Below are 18,549 nucleotides of genomic sequence, written 5' to 3'. Positions count from 1 at the left end.
ATTACTGAACATTTTGATCAAAGATTCTATAGAAGAATCCTGATCAAAAGGGGGAACATGCAGAACAGAATTTCAAATTCTCAGGGACTCCATTCTTTCTGGAGCCAAGGGAGCTGGATGAACCCCTGAAAATATTACCCTGAGATAATCTTTAAAACTTAAACCAAAAATATTCCTGAAGTCTCCTTAAAACCAAGCAATAGTTTAGCTTAGCTAGTAAAAAAGTATGCCTTGAGCATTATGCTCTTTTAAGAGCTATCTATATGGGATCAAAGTAACAACAGCAATTAAAAAGTTTAGATAGGAACCTTAGGGGGCAGTGAGTTTATGTTAATGGGGAACAACTCAGAAAAGGAGGGCGAGAATGGTTGCACAATTTGAAGAATGTAATCAATATCACTGAATTGTACATGTAGAAATGGTTGAATTGGTGTATGTTTTGCTGTGTATATTCTCAACAACAACAACAAAATAAAATTTTAAAAAAATTATTCCAGAGAATATACCAGAGAAAGGAATCAGAACTCAGCCTGGCCCTTGGGAAGGTGGCTAACCCATGAGAAGTGAGACACAGCTCTTGCACCTCCTGCCCTCGCAGCCAGCCACTGGAGATTCACTGAGTTCTGGACGGAGACGAGGTTATTCAGCAGCAGAGGTTCGTCCACCGGGCTTGCCCGCAGTTATCCAGGTGGAGCGTGGGCACTTCCCAGACGGGGCCCCAGAGGACAAGGGGGATCAACAGTCCACCCAGCAAGCACACAGAATACAAATGCAGAGGCTGCAGCCTGTGAGGAGAGAGCCGAGAGAGAGAATGAACCACGGTAATGCCCATCAGTCCCCCAGTGGACACGCAGGAGGGGGAGAAGACTTCCCCACCCCACAGACACTCATGCTTTCACTGCTTCGGAAACGTTTACTGAGCACCTATCATTTGCTGGCTCAGTGCTGCAGAAGCAAAAATAACACCATTTATGGAGCAAGTCATATGTCTCATACACTATGCTGGGAGCTGTTTAGATCTATCTAAACAGTTAAGCACTTGACTTGTTGCGTGCCATTGAGTTGATTACAAGTCATAGGGACCCTATATAACAGAGTAGAAGTGTCCCATAGGGTTTCCTAGGCTGTAATCTTTTTGGGAGCAGATCACCAGGTCTTTTCTTCCAAGGAGCCACTGGTGGGTTGGCACCGCCAACCTTTGGGTTAGCAGCCGAGTGCTTAACCCATTGCGCCACCAGGGCTCCTTCCCAGGCTGCCTATTGGCCAGCGCAGGCAGAAGGTTTAGACATGAGGTTGCGGCAGGGAGGCGCGTATCACCCTAGCCTGGATTCTGACCTGGGCTGGGGTCAGAGCCTCTTGTAAAAGAACGCATTTCAGCGTTCAGGGTCGCGCAACCAGGGCAGAGCCGGTGGCCCAGCCGCACCTCCAAGACATCTCCCGGAGCGGCCTGGGGCGGAGCTTGACATGGGACATGGCAGGACTGTGAGTAGTATCCTCTCTGACAGGGGCCCTACCTGAGCCATCGTGGACCTAGATCTGTGTGTCCGCCTGTCCTCCCACAGTGACAACATCCTACATAGAGTGTCCAGTGGGCAGGACAGAGTTGCTGATCAAAGTCAGAAAGAAAGGGCAGGGCCGACTGTGCCAAGATGCAGCTTCCCAGATTGGCGGGCGTGCCCGTTTGCTCCAGCAGCGTCCGCGGAGCCCGCCCTGGGTCAGTTTCCTACCAGACTTGCCGTCTGACCCTCGGAGGTGCAGCTGCTCCCACAGGCCTCTGGCTCGGCCTCCCTGGACCCCTTTCCCACCATCTGTCACCCCCTCCCCAGGGATAGTAAGTCGACCCTGCTCCCCTCAGAATCAGGGCTCAGGTCCAGTGCGGTCAGGGGGAGAGTGGCACAGGGCAGCGGCCCCTACTGTGACCCAAGCCCCTCCCCAGTGCCTGCTAAAATGCAGTTCTGACTCAGTAGGCCCTGCACCGGGCAGGGCTAAGGTCGCTGGGGTGGACCACACCTTGAGTAGCAAGTGTTCAGGGGGAAGGATAAGAAATGTGCATTCTAGTTTGGTCTAAATTTTTCAGAGAAAATCACGTAACTCCTCCCCTCTTCTATAAAAGGGGGATAAGTCATGCTTCCTAAGATTTTTTGGGAATCAAATGAAATAAACATGAAAACAATTTGAAACACCTAAGATAGAAATAGATATCTAGCTGCCCTTGAGTTGACTCTGACTCAAGGCAACTCCATGTACAACAGAAGGAAATGTTACCCAGTCCTGTGTCATCCTCATGATCACCAGCATTGTCTCAATCTATCTCACCAAGGGTCTCCCTCACCCTCTATGGCCCTCTACTTTACCAAACATGATGTCCTCCTCTAGTGATTGATTCCTCCTGATGACACGTCCAAAGCAAATGATGTTCTGCTGTGAGCCATAGGGTTTTCAATGGCTCATTTTCAGAAGTAGATCACCAGGCCTTTCTTCCTAGTCTATCTTAGTCTGGAAGCTTTGCTGAAACTTGCCCACCATAGGTGATCCTGCTGGTGTTTGAATTACCAGTGGCACAGCTTCCAACATCACAGCAACACACAAGCCACCACGGTATCACAAACTGACGGACACATGGTGGGAAATAACTAAGACACCATATAAATGTACATATACTTCATTTTTGTCCACGCTTCCAGAAGATTTAAAGTGAAAGTGGGTTTTCAAAGATTACAGAGTGAGATACTAGCTGGTATCATAGAGGTATGGGAAACAGGCATTCTCATGTCATGTCAGTGGGAAAGTAAATTGGAAAATGTTTATCAGTATGTTAAATGCACAAAACCACCAATCAGTGGTGTTACAACAGGGTTCAGGGAGTGCGGACTGCACCAAGTGACCCCGTCAGAGGGAGTGACACCAAAATGACTGTCTGTAAAATTTTTGTGCAGTGTTTCAGCAGAAATTTATTCTTTTTAATACAAATATCCCTGTAGTTAATTATAACAACAAAAATTTTTTTCATAAGCCCAGCTTACATGTATCAATATACCTACAAGGCTAGAACTCTATGCTAATTTACTTTTTGAACCTTTTAACGCACTGCAGAGCTGTCATTATTACTCAATTACAATGACGCTACGCGCACTAGAAGCATGCGCTGTTGTTTTTTGTTGCTGCTGGTGTTTTTATAGTCACTGATTTTGTCAAATTTTCTTGTGTTTTTAATTGGCACGGGGGGGTGACACCATGAGTTATTGCACTGGGTAACACCAACCCTAGTGATGCCACTGACACCAATTCCACTTGTAGGAATGTATCCCGCACGCATGCTCATACTCTTACACGAAAATGTATATAGTCTTTACGTCACCTTTCAGTCAAATAATAGATGGGCTTATAAAATAATATCACCTATGAGCAATGTGCTCCATTAAGCAATTAACTATATGAGACCAAACGGTCAACGTTTACCCAAAAGCAAAGATGAGAAGGCAAGGAGTGGAAGGGAAGCTAGATCAATGGAAACAGAACAAACAGAATGGAAATAATGAGAATGCCGACACGTTGTAAAAATTGTAACCAATGGCAGGGAATTATTTGTCTAAAAATTGTAAAAAGGGGAACTTAAGCTGCTGTGTAAACTTTCACCAAAAACACAATAAATTTTTTAAAATGTTTATAGATTGTATCATTGTTTAAGTCAGCAAATAACTTAGAAACTGCCATGTCCAGATGACCTCAGAACAGGTTGCCAGTGCCATGCCCCACCACCACCACAAAATTTTCAAAGAATGAGCATTCTGTCCTTACCAGGATGAGGGCTAGATTTGATAGAGCTTGGAATAAACCACAAAGGGTGTGGTGCAAAGAAATGAATAAAGGTCTGTTCCTTAGCTCATCCTCATTCTTAGCATATTTGAAGGAAAAGCTAAAGGGTGCAAATAACAGCAACAATAATAAGGATAACTTATACTTGTTAAGGGCTTACTACGTGCCAAGCACTTTTTCTAAGTCCCTTACGTACATTATCTCATTTAATACTCACAAGAGTCCTATGAAGTACCATTATCGTCCTCATTTGAGAGATGAGAAAACTCAAGCACAGGAAGATTGAAAAACTTACTCAAAGTCCTGAATGTAAACTCAGCAGACTGACTACAAAGATTGCCTACTCACTCCATTTACTTAGCCCAGAAGATTGTTTCAATATTTCCCTTCCTATCTTGGAACAGGGGGGTGTACCAAAACAGGCATGGACCAGCTCGGCAACTAAGCCTGACTGAGAAAATGCACAAATGGAAGGGCTGGATTACATGAACTGAAGTTTCCTTTTCTCTTGAAAATCCAACTGTCCAATTATATGACTGCTTCTCTGCTGTCACGAATTCCACATTCTGTCCCAATATTGTAATCCCTTCTGCTTCAGTGGAACCACACATTCCTAAAGGAGACCATCACCCTTCTTGCCGCCCTCAGCACAAAGACCATTGGCCCCACCTTCAACCAGCCCCTCTCATGGGCATGTCTTTTTCTATTCTTACCATCACCAATGTATTTCCTGTTGCAAAAGAAGGCTGGGTGTGTTGGGCAGGAGTTGGAAGGGATGCGGGAGTATTGGGGAATGTCTTTATAGTCTTATTTACAGGAGGCAAGTACTAGTAATTTGAAGGAGCCATACATATTCTTGTTGAACATACAGCCCAAGGAATTCTGACAGAATGTTGATTAAAATATGCTGCCCATCAGCTGAGGAGTAAGGATGTTTTTGTCAGTGGAAGATACCAGTTTCCATGGTATTAATCCTGGCAGAATTAAAACCACATTAAATCCACAAATGCCAACTATATTTATGGAAGAAAACGATTTCTTTCAATTTAAAAAAAACTCTTTTAAAAAGAGAGTTAAAGACTAAAATACAGTGAAAACTGTAAGAGCTGGAACTTGACCCGACTTGTTTCTCCCGGTCTCGCAAGTTTTCCGCCTTTGACAGGGTGCAGTCTTACCACTTTTCTATCCCTCCTTTCGGTGGAAAATATTTGAGTTTTCCTTCTCAAATATTTCCTTTCACCTAACACGTTACAGCTTTCTCAAGTTTTACTGTATAATAAATTCGTACATAGCAATAATGAACTGAAAATTATACAAATAAACCTACCTTGCCAGGCAACTGAGAAAGTATCTGAGTATGACTTTAGGGGTTATTCCTTTGTCTGAATTCTGATGCATCTTTAAAAATGACCTTGCACTTAACCAGCCACTGAGAGAAAGAGAACCGCACAGGAATTACTCATCAGTAAGCTAACCAAAAGGTCAGCAGTTCAAATCCACCAGCCACTCCCTGGAAACCCTATAAGGCAGTTCTACTGTGTCCTGTAGGGTCGCTATGAGTCAGAATCAACTCGACAGCAATAGGTTTGGTTTTTGGGTTTAATACAGTTCATTGGTGGATAATTTGGTTGTCTCAGTCATGACAGAATACGTTCTATTGCAATAACAAAGCACTTCCAAGTCTTAAAGCAACAATAGTTTTTTTCTTGCTTAAGCTACAGGCCCATGGCAGGTCACCTGGGGCTCAGTGTCTTCCTCACTCTGGGACCCAGGCTGAAGGAGCAGCCGCTATCTGAAACTTCGCCAGTGACCACAGCAGGGGACAAGAGAATTTGAAAGGCCTCACACTAGCAATAAAATGCGCTAGCCTGGAAGTGACAAATGCATTTCCCCTCATTACTCATTGGCCAGATGTAGTGACATGACCTACCCAACCTCAATGGGGCTACAGAGTGAAATGTTACCAAGTGCCTGGAAGCCAGAGAGCCAGAAGTATTTGGGGAACAATACTAGCGTCTACCACCTTGATCTTTGGAAATAATAACATCAAAGCCTTCCATTTACGTAGTAGTGCTGTGTAATTTTCTAAGTATTTCACTAATGGGGTTGTTTTTGCTTCTCCAGCTGTACTAAACTACTTTGCAATAAATATTTGCAGAGTGAATGATCAGATAGATGGATAAACAGCCCTATTAGGCAAGAGGGAAACATTATTATTTCTGCTTACCTAATAGGGAAATGGAGACTCAGAGACTGTGAAGGGGGTTGCCCAAGACCACAGAGTTCTCTTGCCAGTACACCCTGATGACAAATTCATCACCCAGAATGTCCAGCTAAGGAAACAAGGTCATGCCTTTTAGTTATAACTTGATGGTAAGTCTGTGAGTGACTTCCCAATCTTCTGACATTTATTTCTGTGATCCTTGCTGGTGTTTCCCTAAGAATCAAATGCATTTCTTGTTGCAAAAGAAGGCTGTGAGTGTGCTGGGCAGGACTTGGGAAGGATAGAGGCATGTTGGAGAACGTTTTTATTCTCTACCTGCTAGATTTTTCCTTTGAGATGCAGCAATTTGGATTCAGAACAGTAAGAATAGCAATGCACACACATACATACATCCAAAAACAAATAAGAAGCCCAATAGCAGAGAAAACATAGTTTTGATCTTATTACCTCATCAGGAAAAATGTTATCAACCCCAAGATAGAAGGGGCCACTCCGAGAATAAAGGTACCGGGGGTTTTTAAGCACTCTGACTTTCCATTTAAGCACATTATCTGTAACAAACGTAAAAAGCAGCGTCTTTTTGTTTAATAGAAGAAAACCATGTGATTTATTTATTTATTTACTTTTCAGAACAAGCACTAACACCCTCAACTTTCAGTTGCATTGGAAGGGTTTTGTGAATCGCTGTGATTCACATTAAGAGGAGAACTCAGACTGGGAATCAAAGATGGTAACTGACGTCCCTAACTGTAACGAAGGCTTTGAGCTCATTTGTGTTCATACAGTAGCCACAGCCCCCTTGGGACTATATAGTAGCATCACCTATCCCTAGACTGGGACAGCTCACCTGTGAGGCTTCTTCTAACTACTCTGGGCTGATTCCTTCTCCCCTCAATTCTGGTATGTGTGTTTGGCACCTGATGAAGGAAAATGGCCAGAGAGCACTACTCGTATGATGGGAGTGCTTCAAAAGTATAGCAACAGGGAGAAAGTTGAGAATCATTGATTTAATGCTAGTGGGTAATATTAATTTATACTGGGCTGTTTTTCAGGGATGAAAAAAAAGAGCTAGTTTCTGGTTTCATTCACTATGATGGAAGAGAACCTAGCTCTTTGGACCATGAAAATACAATACTAGATCTTATTATTTACTTGGTAACAAGGTGTCTGGTTTATACCTAAATGAGTTGCTGTCAAGTTTCAAATTGATTCCCACTCATGGTGAGTCAGACCCATGTGTGTCAGAGTAGAACTGTGCTCCATAGGGTTTTCAATGGCTGATTTTCAAAAGTAGATCCCCAGGCCTTTCTTTGGAGGGTCTTCCGGGTGGACTTAAACTGCCAGTGTTTCAGTTAGCAGCTCAGTGCACCACCCAGGGACTCCTGGTTTATACCTAGGATAAGTTAGAGCAGCCACTAGACAGTGCCTGGCAAACTCACTTATGGGAAGTCCTGGCCTGTGTCTCTATAGTAGAAAGGAGATCTGCTGGTAGGGAGGGAAGTGAGCCTCCCATCCCGGGGCCCAACACTGATGCCACCACTGAAAGATTCGCTCTTCCTTCATACAAAGGCTCATCAACCCTCCAAACCCAAAGACAGCCACATGGTCATCTGGCTGGTGTGTCCTAAGATGATCCAGAGGAGACTCAGGATGTGGATACCATCCAGCGCCAAGCAGGTGCCTGCTGGGGTCCTTCTAGTCCAGATGGTGGGCACATTCTTTTGCCAAGAACAGCATTTCAGAGCATGGTCCATGGCGCTCAAAAACCCTGAATGAGAGCAAGGGTGTTACTCTCCACCCTGTAAACCAGACCTGCCCACACACCATCCCATAAACAAGAGCTGGTGGTCTTGGCAGTCACCCCGAGGCTCTCCCGCTCTGATCCTGGACTGGCCAGTGCTGGTCTCCACAGTCCCATCTTGATCCATCTGTGGACCTTTGTACTTGGTCTCCCTCCTCTTTGAATCCTGACTTTCCCTAACAGACCTGAGTCTAGTGACCCACAATACCTTGCATGGAATACTCTGCCCAAGCTTAGGTCCCAGGGAGGCCAACTCTTTTATAAAGGGTTGGGTGACAGGGAACTTAGACATCAGGAAGAGCCCACAGGATTCATAAAACCAGTATTTCCCTTGACATGGCCTTGCTGGTGCTTTCCCATGGAGCACCCACTATGAACAACATCTCTAATGCTGGTCAAGGTACAGGTGTAAAAACAGGTGAAAGGGTAGATGGCATCACAGCTAAGGACGAGGGCCTTGCACTGGACTCTCCTGGCTTTAAATCTGACTCCCATTTATCAGCTCTGTGGCCTCTGGCATGTTAATTAACATCTCTGTGTCTAAGCTTCCACATCTGCAAAATGGGAATAAAAGTAGATCTTACAGGATCATTGTGAAAAACAAATGAGATGATGCTTATAAATCTTTGCAAATAATGACCAACCCATAGTAAGCACTCATGAGCTCACAGCTACAACTAATACTTTGGGAGCAGTGGTGGTGCAGTGGTTGAATCCTCTGCTTCCCGACAGGAAACCCAGGTTCGAGTCCTGGCTAATGCACCTCATGCACAGCGACCACCCATCTGTCAGTGGAGGCTTGCATGCTGCTATGACGCTGAACAGGTATCAGTAGAGCTTCCAGACTAAGACAGAATAGGAAGAAAGGCCTGGTGGTCTACTTCTGAAAATGAGCCAGTAAAACCCTACGGATCACAACAATTCGATCTGCAACCAACAGGATCGGCAGCATTTCGTTCCATCATGCATGGGGTAGCCATGAGGCAGGAGCCGACTCAGTGGAAGCTAACAATAACAGCTATTACTATTATAAGCCCTATGTCTTTGAGAAAGAATGGTTAATTCTATTTAATTTGTTCTCTTCTCTTTTTAAAAAATTTAATCTAACCTATCCTGAGAGCCAATTATGTGGTTAAAATTGTGGAACAGGAGCCTCCAAAGTTTACACCAGCTCCAAGGGACTCGTTTTTTCTCCTGGACATAGCTCAGTGCTTCAAACATGGTGGGCACTAATACGTCCTTGTAGAATTGAAACTAATTCACAAACGAGATCTGGATTACAACAAAGCTTTGCAAACCTAAATCAATTTATTAAATAGAAGAATTCAGTTACCTAACATTTTTAGGTTCCAGCCACAAATATTAGTTTTTCCATTCAAGTAGCTCAGTGTAATGGTGTCTCTGCCTGGAGGCTCAATGTTCACCTTTCATTGAGAGGGATTTGAAGACAGCACAATCGGCAATTCCTACACCTGACTTTACCTGGCTTCTCCATGGCTTTCCGCAGGCCGTGTGCTGTTCTCAGAGATGAGGGACTCAGGCTCAGCTACATTTGGCCAAGGTACTCCGCCTCCCTGAACCTCAGTTTCCTCCATTTTTAAAATGGGCATAATTCTTGGCAGGTTTTTGGGAGGATTTGAGAATAATGTTTGTCCAGTGTCTGTCCTGATGTCTAACTTGGCCAGCAAGTGCCCAATAAATGTCCTGGTGGCGTAGTGATTAAGTGTTAGGCTGCTAACCAAAAGGTTGCCAGTTCGAATCCACCAGCTGCTCCTTGGAAACCCTATGGGGCAGTTCTGCTCTGTCCCATAGGGTTGCTATGAGTCGGAACCAAGTTGATGGCAATGGGTTTGATGTTTTTTTTTGTTTTTTTTTTTTTGGTTATTATTGTTATTATTTTCCATCTAAATTTTACTTGTGGGTGAACTTAAATGTCAGTGGCTTATAACATCTTCTGAACATAACAGGTCTATAAGGAAGACGTTTAGGCTCTCTGAGTTTCACTCTGCTCATTTGTAAGCGGAAAGTATGATAAACCACCCACCCCACAGGGTCACTGGGAGGATCAGATGAAACAATGCACATGGTCAGTGGTTCTCAAAGTGGGGTTCCCGGACCAGCAGCTTCAGCATCACCTGGGAACTTGTTAGAAGTGCACATTCTCGGCCCTGCCCCAGACCCCTGAATCAGGATCTCTGGGGGTGGGCCCTGCAGTCTGTAACTGATGCATGCCAAAGTGTGGGAAACATTGTGTGTCACCTTGCTTTTAAACCACCTTGTGGCCGCTCCACATTTTCTCAGTTACTATTACCGTGAGCCCACTTAGTGTAACAGGCCGCAGTGTAAGAGCCCCAACTTCCAGGGGCTGAAATCCACGGTATTTACTTTATGAAAATGTCCTCATACATCCGCTTATACTTTTCTCATCTAAGTAGCAAAGGGCAGGCTCGTGTAACAGGAAACCACCATAATCAAAGGATAAAAAATGAGGAGCCCAAAATACCCGATTTGGCTCTACACTTCTAGAAGACACGGTGGTCCTATGTTGGTTTGACCTCCCCTCGTGAATGTAAAAGCGGAGAGAAAAAGGTGCTGAACTGTAGCGTCCCTCCATCTTGATTTTTATTTCCAGACATTCAGGAATGTAATATTTTACCCATGGTGATATTAAATACGATAAAATCACTACAGCGATAGAACATAGAAAGCCCTCATTTTGAGGCCACACTTATAATTGGCTGATGAGAAAGCTAACCTCCTTAGCATATAGATAATTAAAAACACACACATACACAGTTGCTGTTGAGTCAATTCCGGCTCATGGCAACTCCATGTGTGTAAAAGTAGAACTGTGCTCCCTAGGGTTTTCAATGGCTGATTTTTCAGAAGATCACCAGGCCTTTCTTCCAAGGCACCTCTGGGTGATCTCAAACCTCCACCCTTTGGCTGGCAGCCGAGTGTGTTAACCATTTGCACCACCAACGGACTCCATCCAGATCATAGGGGTGTAGTGAGGTTCATTTTGGGTGTAGTCTGTAGTACTGTGCTAGTGTGAGTGTTGCTTGGATGCTGGAAGCTGTGCCACCGGTATTTCAAATACCAGCAGGGTCGCTATGATGAACAAGTTTCAGCAGAGCTGCCATTCTAAGACAGACTGGAAAGAAAGGCCTGGTAATCTACTTCCAAAAATTAGCCAATGAAAACCCTATGGGTCACAACAGTTTGAGTTGCAACCGATCCTGAGGATAGCACAGGACTGGGCAGCATTTCGTTCCATTGTGTGGGGGTCGCCATGAGCTGGGGCAGGCTTGATGGGAGCTAACAACAACAATACACGTTCTATTCTCCTTGCTATATAAAAACAAAAAAGACCTGTTGCTGTTGAGTTGATTCCAACTCATAGTGACCCTATGGGACAGAATAGAACTGCCCCATAGGGCTTCCAAGGAGCGGCTGGTGGATTGGAACTGTCAACTTTTCATTAGCAGCCATAGCTCTTAACCACTATAAAAACCAAAAACCAAACCCGTTGCCATAAAGTCGATTCCAGCTTATAGCAACCTCCCTATAGGGTTTCCAAAGAGTGGCTGGTAAATTCGAACTGCCAACGTTTTGGTTAGCAGCCATAGCACTTAACCACTTTGCCACCAGGGTTTCCTCTAACCACTATAGGCAGGTGGAAATGAGGGCAATGCTCTTGACTTCTAACTAAAGCCCAGCACAGCGTGACTCATTGAGACCCTCCCTCTCACAACACCATGGGTTATCTGTCTCTGGCTCAGGGGCACACTGCCATGTTTTAAGTAGCTTGTGTTCCATGCTCCCTCCCCTGGCCTGCGTTTATATGTAAATCATTTATCCCCCTGAGGTCAGGCAGCTTCTATGAGTCATCTGTGTAACTGTGACGCTGAAAATAGACATCACGATCATGACTTCTTCCCTACCGAATCACCACAGTGAAGCCCCAGCACTGTTACAACCCAATCTTTGATCAGCACAAAAACACACTGGATGTTTGTACCCAAGAAAGTATTTTCGTGACCTGGCCTTAGCACATGGATATAAACAAAGACAGGTTGTTCAGCGCAAAGACCAGCCCCGCTGACATGTCGAGATGTTGAACACTCGCTGGAATCCAGCACCGTAGGCATCATTTTTCAACTATGTCCTCGTCAAAGCCACCTCTCATGCTTACTTTTTCCTCCGCTCAAGGCCGGTAACAGTGATAAATGGGCCAGGCAATGCGTGCATCGGAGTCTTTGTCTCTTTTCCTTTCTCTCCGTTTCTCCCAAGGCCACAGTCCCATAATTGACCAAGAGTGCCCTGTGTGCCAACGGTGCCCTGTGGTCTGATGTTCACCCCACGGCTGCCACACAGATAGTTCCAGCCAGAGGAAAGGCAAGGCCCAGCAAAGTGAGGAACCTGTAAGGAGAAGACACCCAGTGACCCAGCCTGATCTCCCAGACACCAAAACAAGGTGCAGAGCAAGCAGCCAGCGACAAATGCAACCATCCAAAGCCCCTACTAGAATCGAGGTAAATATTTAACAGTGTTAAGGGTGGGGAATGGCTTTCTGAGAATAAAGATAATGAAAGAAATCACAAAGGAAAAGATGAATGGATTTCACTAAACTCCAAACCATGGTTGTAAAAAAAATAATCACATACAAACAAGAAAAGCAACCAAAACACTGAGGAAAATATTTCAGCTGATATGACTAAGGATTAATATCCTCCATATATAAAATGAACTTTTAAAATCAATAACAACCCATTTCACACACACAGAAAAGAGGGTGAATATGAATAGGAAACCACAGTCAGTGGCTGGCCCAGGGAAGATACCGAAAGTGTCGAGCCCTGGTTTCAAGAAAAAAATACAAATGGCACATAAACTTAGAGAAAAAAAAATCTCACTATCAATTTTTTTACAAATGGAAATTAAACATATTTTCTACAAATGTAAATTATTTACTTATCAGACTAGTTCTTGCTTTCATAAAGGTAGCTTTTGATGCTAGCGAGAGGGTGATGAAGCAGACATGTCTATTTTCTACTGGGGGCAGTATAAGTGAGTTTTCAGAAAAATAATTATCAAAGGATTCAAGAGTGATGACCAGCAATTCTATTTCTATTTACTTTATCGTAAGGAAAAAATCCAAGATGCAAACAAAAAGTAAAGGGTAAGATTGCTACCAAGTATTTGTGGGAGAGGCAATGCCTCAACTAAAATAAATTAATCTTCAGTGGTTACAGATTTAGAAGTTCATTGATAGTGAGGAACCCGAGGGATTGGGGACAGGATACATTGCTCAGTGGTCTTGAAACCCAATCACATTTGAGTGTGGCAACCTTTCCCTTGAATACTTTGGTATTTTCTTCTTCAAGGTAAACATGATCTCCACGCAAACAGGCAACGTTTGGTCTGACATCACTCAATGAATGAAAACTAAGTGGTTTTTCTAAAGGGTGATGGAAAAATCTGGAAACAAATAATGGTGATGGTTGAACTACATGATGAACATAATTAATGTCACTGAGTTGTACATGTAAAAAATGTTGAAATGTCAAATGTTTTTGTTACACATATATTTACCACAACTATAAAAAAAAAAAACTGAATGGTTAAATGCAGTTGGTGAGTGGAAAGTGATAAAACTGTATCCACAGACACATCCCAGGCAGGTACCTCTGATGCCCATACTTACAGACACATGGCAGCAAACACGTCGAGAGGGAACATTCCAACAGCACATCTGGCCACAGTCCCCCCAGATGAGGAAGAAGAATTTATCATGAAGAGAGACAGGGATGGTGCAGAAGAGGAGGTGTTTCTGAATCTTAAAATATCTACCAAGAGAAAAAAAAAATGTTCTAATAATACTTTGCTTTGCAATAATGCTTTACACTTTTCCAAAAGTTATCTATTAAAACAAAACTTTGACATAAAACAGGGAAAGTAGCTTTTAACATATTTGTTTTACAGGTGGGAGAAATCGGGCACAAGGATGCTGAAATACACTGAACCAGCAACTCTTATAGCTGTAATCTTTACCTGCAGAGCCAATGAGTGGGTTCGAACCGCCAACCCTATGGGACAGTTCTACTCTGTCATATGGTGTTGCTATGAGTCGAAATCGACTCAACAGCACCCAACAACAACGACAACAAACTCTTAGTCCAGCAGGAAGTGAATCGCAGGCCTCCAAATTCTCCACCTGCCCAGGCCCTCCCATGCTTTCCTAGCCCACTAGGAACAGATGTCCTAAAAATGTGCCCTTGGATAACTCAAATCAGTTTGTCAACACATCCCCACAGGCGAAAGAAAAGCAATATGAGAAACTAATGGTCCCTGCAAACGTGCAAAGGTGTCCAAACCCTAAGTAAGCCCCATAACCTAGGGGAAGGGGCTCTTTGAGATCAAAGCCAAGAAAAACCATCTTAGACTACAGCTGATTCATTACCTAAAGAGATAACTGCTAAAGATAATTCTGGTAAGATTAGGGCTGTGGTGTCAAACTTTAGCAGGCCTCAGAATTACCTCGAGAGTTTATTAAACACAGACTGCACCCACCTCTCTTCCCTCCAAGTTTCTGATCTAGTAGGTCTAGGGTAGGGCCTGAAAATTTACACTTCCAATAAGCTGGGGCGGCAGGGGGCAGTAGTGGTTCAGTGGTGGAATTCTCACCTCCCATGCAGATCTGGGTTTGATTCCTGGTGAATATACCCCAACCATAGCCACCACCTGACTGTCAGTGGAGGCTTCTGTGTTGCTATGATGCTAAACAGATTTCAGGGGAGCTTCCAGACTAAGACAGACTGGGAAGAAAGGTCTGGTGATCTACTTCTGAAAATTAATGAATGAAAACCCTATGGATCACAATAGCATTGTTTATGGGGTTGCCACGAGGCAGGGGCCGACTCAGCAGCTACAACAATGACAGGTTTCCAGGTGCTCATGCTGCTTATTGAGGATCATGCTTGGAGAACCACTGGACCAGGGGACTTCTGAAACCTCAGCAAAGGATGGAGAGATAGGATGGTTTCATAAAACAGCAACAACATTTATACCCATTGCCATGGAGTCAATTCCAACTCAGCGACCCTACAGGACAGAGTAGTACTGCCCTATAGGGTTTCCAAGGAGCAGCTGGTGGATTCAAACTGCCGACCTTTTGGTTAGCAGCCTGAGCTCTTAACCACTCGCCACCAGGGCTCCAAAACACATTTATAAATAACAATAAATGCTGATGCTTATTAAGTGCCTACTAGATATAAGACATATTTTGTTCATTGTGTCTCATCCTTCAATAACCCTACAAGGAGCTAGTATTTATTTTACAGATGAGGAAAATTAAAATCAAAAAACCTGGTGACATCAAGTCGATTCTGACTCATTGTGACCCTAGAGGGCAGAGCAGAATTGACCCATAGGGTTTCCAAGGCTGAACTCTTTAAGGGAGCAGATCACCAGGTCTTTAATTCTGCGGAGCCGCTGGTGGGTTCTATCAGCCAGCCTTTCAGTTAGCAAATGAGCACTTAAACACTACACCACCAGGGCTCCTTTGTTCTACTACAGTAGTCCCCCTGCCCCTTATCCACAGTTTTTCTTTCTGCATTTTCAGCTAACCACAGTCAACCACAGTCAGAAAACTTCCGACTACAGTGTTCTTCCAAAAGGTTTCAGCAAAAAAACCATCAATTATCAAGGATCCCCAGCCATCGACATCTTCATGGCTCAATGATCCTTCTTCTAATGTATCATCAGAAGGTCAAAAGTAGCCTAATGCTGTGTCACAATACCTACGACCTTCACCTCACTTCATCTCCTTACATGGGCATTTTATCATCTCACATCATCACAAGAAGGGTGAGTACAGTACAATAAGATATTTTAAGAGAGAGAGAGAGACCACATTCATGTTATTTTCATGGTTGTTGTTGTTAGGCACCATCAAGTCAGTTCCGACTCAGAGCAACCCTGTATACAACAGAGCAAAACCATGCCTGGTCCTGCACCATCCTCACAAGCATAGTCATGCTTCAGCCCACTGTTGCAGCCACTGTGTCAATCCATCTCATTGAGGGTCTTCTTCTTTTTTGCTGACCCTCTAATTTACCAAGCATAATGTCCTTATCCAGGGAAGGGTACCTCCAGATAACATGCCCAAAGTACTTGAGACAAAGTCTCACCATCCTTGCTTCCAAGGAGCATTCTGGCTATAATTCTTCCAAGACAGACTTGTTTGTTCTTCTGGCAGTCCATGTTTTATTCAATATTCTTTGCCAACACCATAATGCAAAGGCATGAATTCTTCTTCCGTCTTCCTTACTCATTGTCCAGCTTTTGCATGCATATGAGGCGATAGAAAATACCTATGGTCTGGGTCTGGCATTCCTTAGTCCTCAAAGTGATATCTTTGCTTTTGAACACTTTAAAGAGGTCTTTTGCACAGTACACAATACTGAGGAAGCCAGCACAACTTGTACGAGACAAGGTCATAGAAGTTCCATAGCACATCCAAACTCCCTGAGGGACCGAATTACTGGGCTAAGGGCTGTGGGGACCATGGTCTCAGGGAACATCTAGCTCAATTGGCATAATATAGTTTATCAAGAAAATGTTCTACATTCTACTTTGGTGAGTAGCATCTGGAGTCTTAAAAGTCTGTGAGTGGCCATCTAAGATTCTCCACTGGTCTCACCCCATCTGGAGCAAGGGAGAATAAAGAAAAGCAAAGACACAAGGGAAAGATTAGTCCAAATGACTAATGGACCACAAGTACTATAGCCTCTACCAGACTGAGTCCAGCACAACTAGATGGTGCTCAGCTACCACCGCCAACTGCTCTGACAGGGATCACATTAGAGGGTCTTGGACAAGCTGGAGAAAAATGTAGAACAAAATTCTAACTCACATAGGAAAAAAAAAGACCAGACTTACTGGTCTGACAGAGACTGAAGAAACCCTGAGAGTATGGCCCCTGGGCACCCTTTTATCTCAGTAATGAAGTCATTCCTGAGGTTCACACTTCAGCCAAAGATAAGACAGGCCCATAAAACAAAATAAGACTAAAGGGGTACACCAGCCTAGGGGCAAGGATGAGAAGGTAGGAGGGGACAGGAAGGCTAGTAAGAGGGAACCCAAGGTCGAGAAGGGGAGAGTGTTGACATGTCGTGGGGTTGGCAAACCAATATCACAAAACAATATGTGTACCAACTGTTTAATGAGAAGCTAGTTTGTTCTGTAAACCATCATCTAAAGTACAATAAAAAGAAAAAATAAAGAGGCCTTTTGCAGTGGATTTGCTCAATGCAATATATCCTTTGATTTCTTGACTGCTGCTTCCATGGGCATTGATTATGGATCAAAAGTAAAATGAAATCCTTGACAACTTCAACATTTTCTCCATTTATCATGATGTTGCTTACTGGTCCAATTGTGAGGATTTTTGTTTTCTCTGTGTTAAGGTATAATCCATACTGAAGGCTGTGGTCTTTGATCTTCATCAGTAAGTGCTTCAAGTCCTCTTCACTTTCAGCAAGCAAAGTTGTATCATCTGCCTGTCGCAGGTTGTTAATGAGCCTTCCTCCAATCTTGATGCCACATTCTTCTTCATATAGTCCAGCTTCTCAGATTATTTGCTCAGTGTACAGACTGAATAAATGTGGTGAAAGGATACAACCCTGTTGCACACCTTTCCTGAATTTAAACCACACAGTATCCCCTTGTTCTGCTTGAACAACTGCCTCTTGGTCTATGCACAGGTTCCTCATGAGCACAATTAAGTGTTCTGGAATTCCCGTTCTTTGCAGTGTTATCCGTAATTTGTTATGATCCACATAGTTTAATGCCTTTGCATAGTAAATAAAATGCAGGTAAACATCTTTCTGCTATTCTCTCCTTTCAGCCAAGATCCATCTGATGTTAACAATGATATCCCTGGGTCCACGTCTTCTTCTGAATCTGGCTTGAATTTCTGGCAGTTCCCTGTCGATGCTGCAACAGCTTTTGAATGATCTTCAGCCAAATGTTACTTGTGTTTTGTATTAATTATATTGTTCAATAATTTCTACATTCTGTTTGATCACCTTTCTTTGGAATGGGCACAAATATGGATCTCTTTCAGTCGGTTGGCCAGGCAGCTGTCCCCCAAATTTCTTGGCATAGATGAGTGAGCACCTCCAGCACCGCATCCGTTTGTTGAAACATCTCAATTGGTATTCCGTCAATTCCTAGAACCTTGTTTTTCACCAATGCCTTCAGTGCAGCTTGGATTCTTCCTTCAGTACCATCAGTTCTTGATCATATGTTGCCTCCTTTATTACTGTATATTTATTTTATTACTGTATATATGTTATAAGTGTTTTATTATTAGTTATTGCTGTTAATCTCTTACTATGCCTAATTTATGAACTAAACTTTATCATAGGTATGTATGTATAGGAAAAAACATAGGGTTCTGTAATAGGGTTCTGTACTATCAGTGGTTTCAGGCATCCACTGGGGGTCTTGGAACATATCCCCTACGGATAAGGGGGTACTAGTGCATGGAGATCTAAACCCAAACCAAACCATTGCCATTGAGTCAATTCTGTCTCATAGAGACCCTATAAGACAGAGTAGAACTTCTCCATAGGGTTTCCAAGGCTGTATCTTTACAGAAGCAGACTGCCACATCTTTCTCCCACAGAGCAGCTGGAGGGTT

The sequence above is a fragment of the Trichechus manatus genome, unplaced genomic scaffold (genome assembly GCF_000243295.1).
Source record: "Trichechus manatus latirostris isolate Lorelei unplaced genomic scaffold, TriManLat1.0 scaffold00063, whole genome shotgun sequence".
Lineage (NCBI taxonomy): Eukaryota > Metazoa > Chordata > Mammalia > Sirenia > Trichechidae > Trichechus > Trichechus manatus.
Note: the sequence above shows the minus strand (reverse complement) of the source record.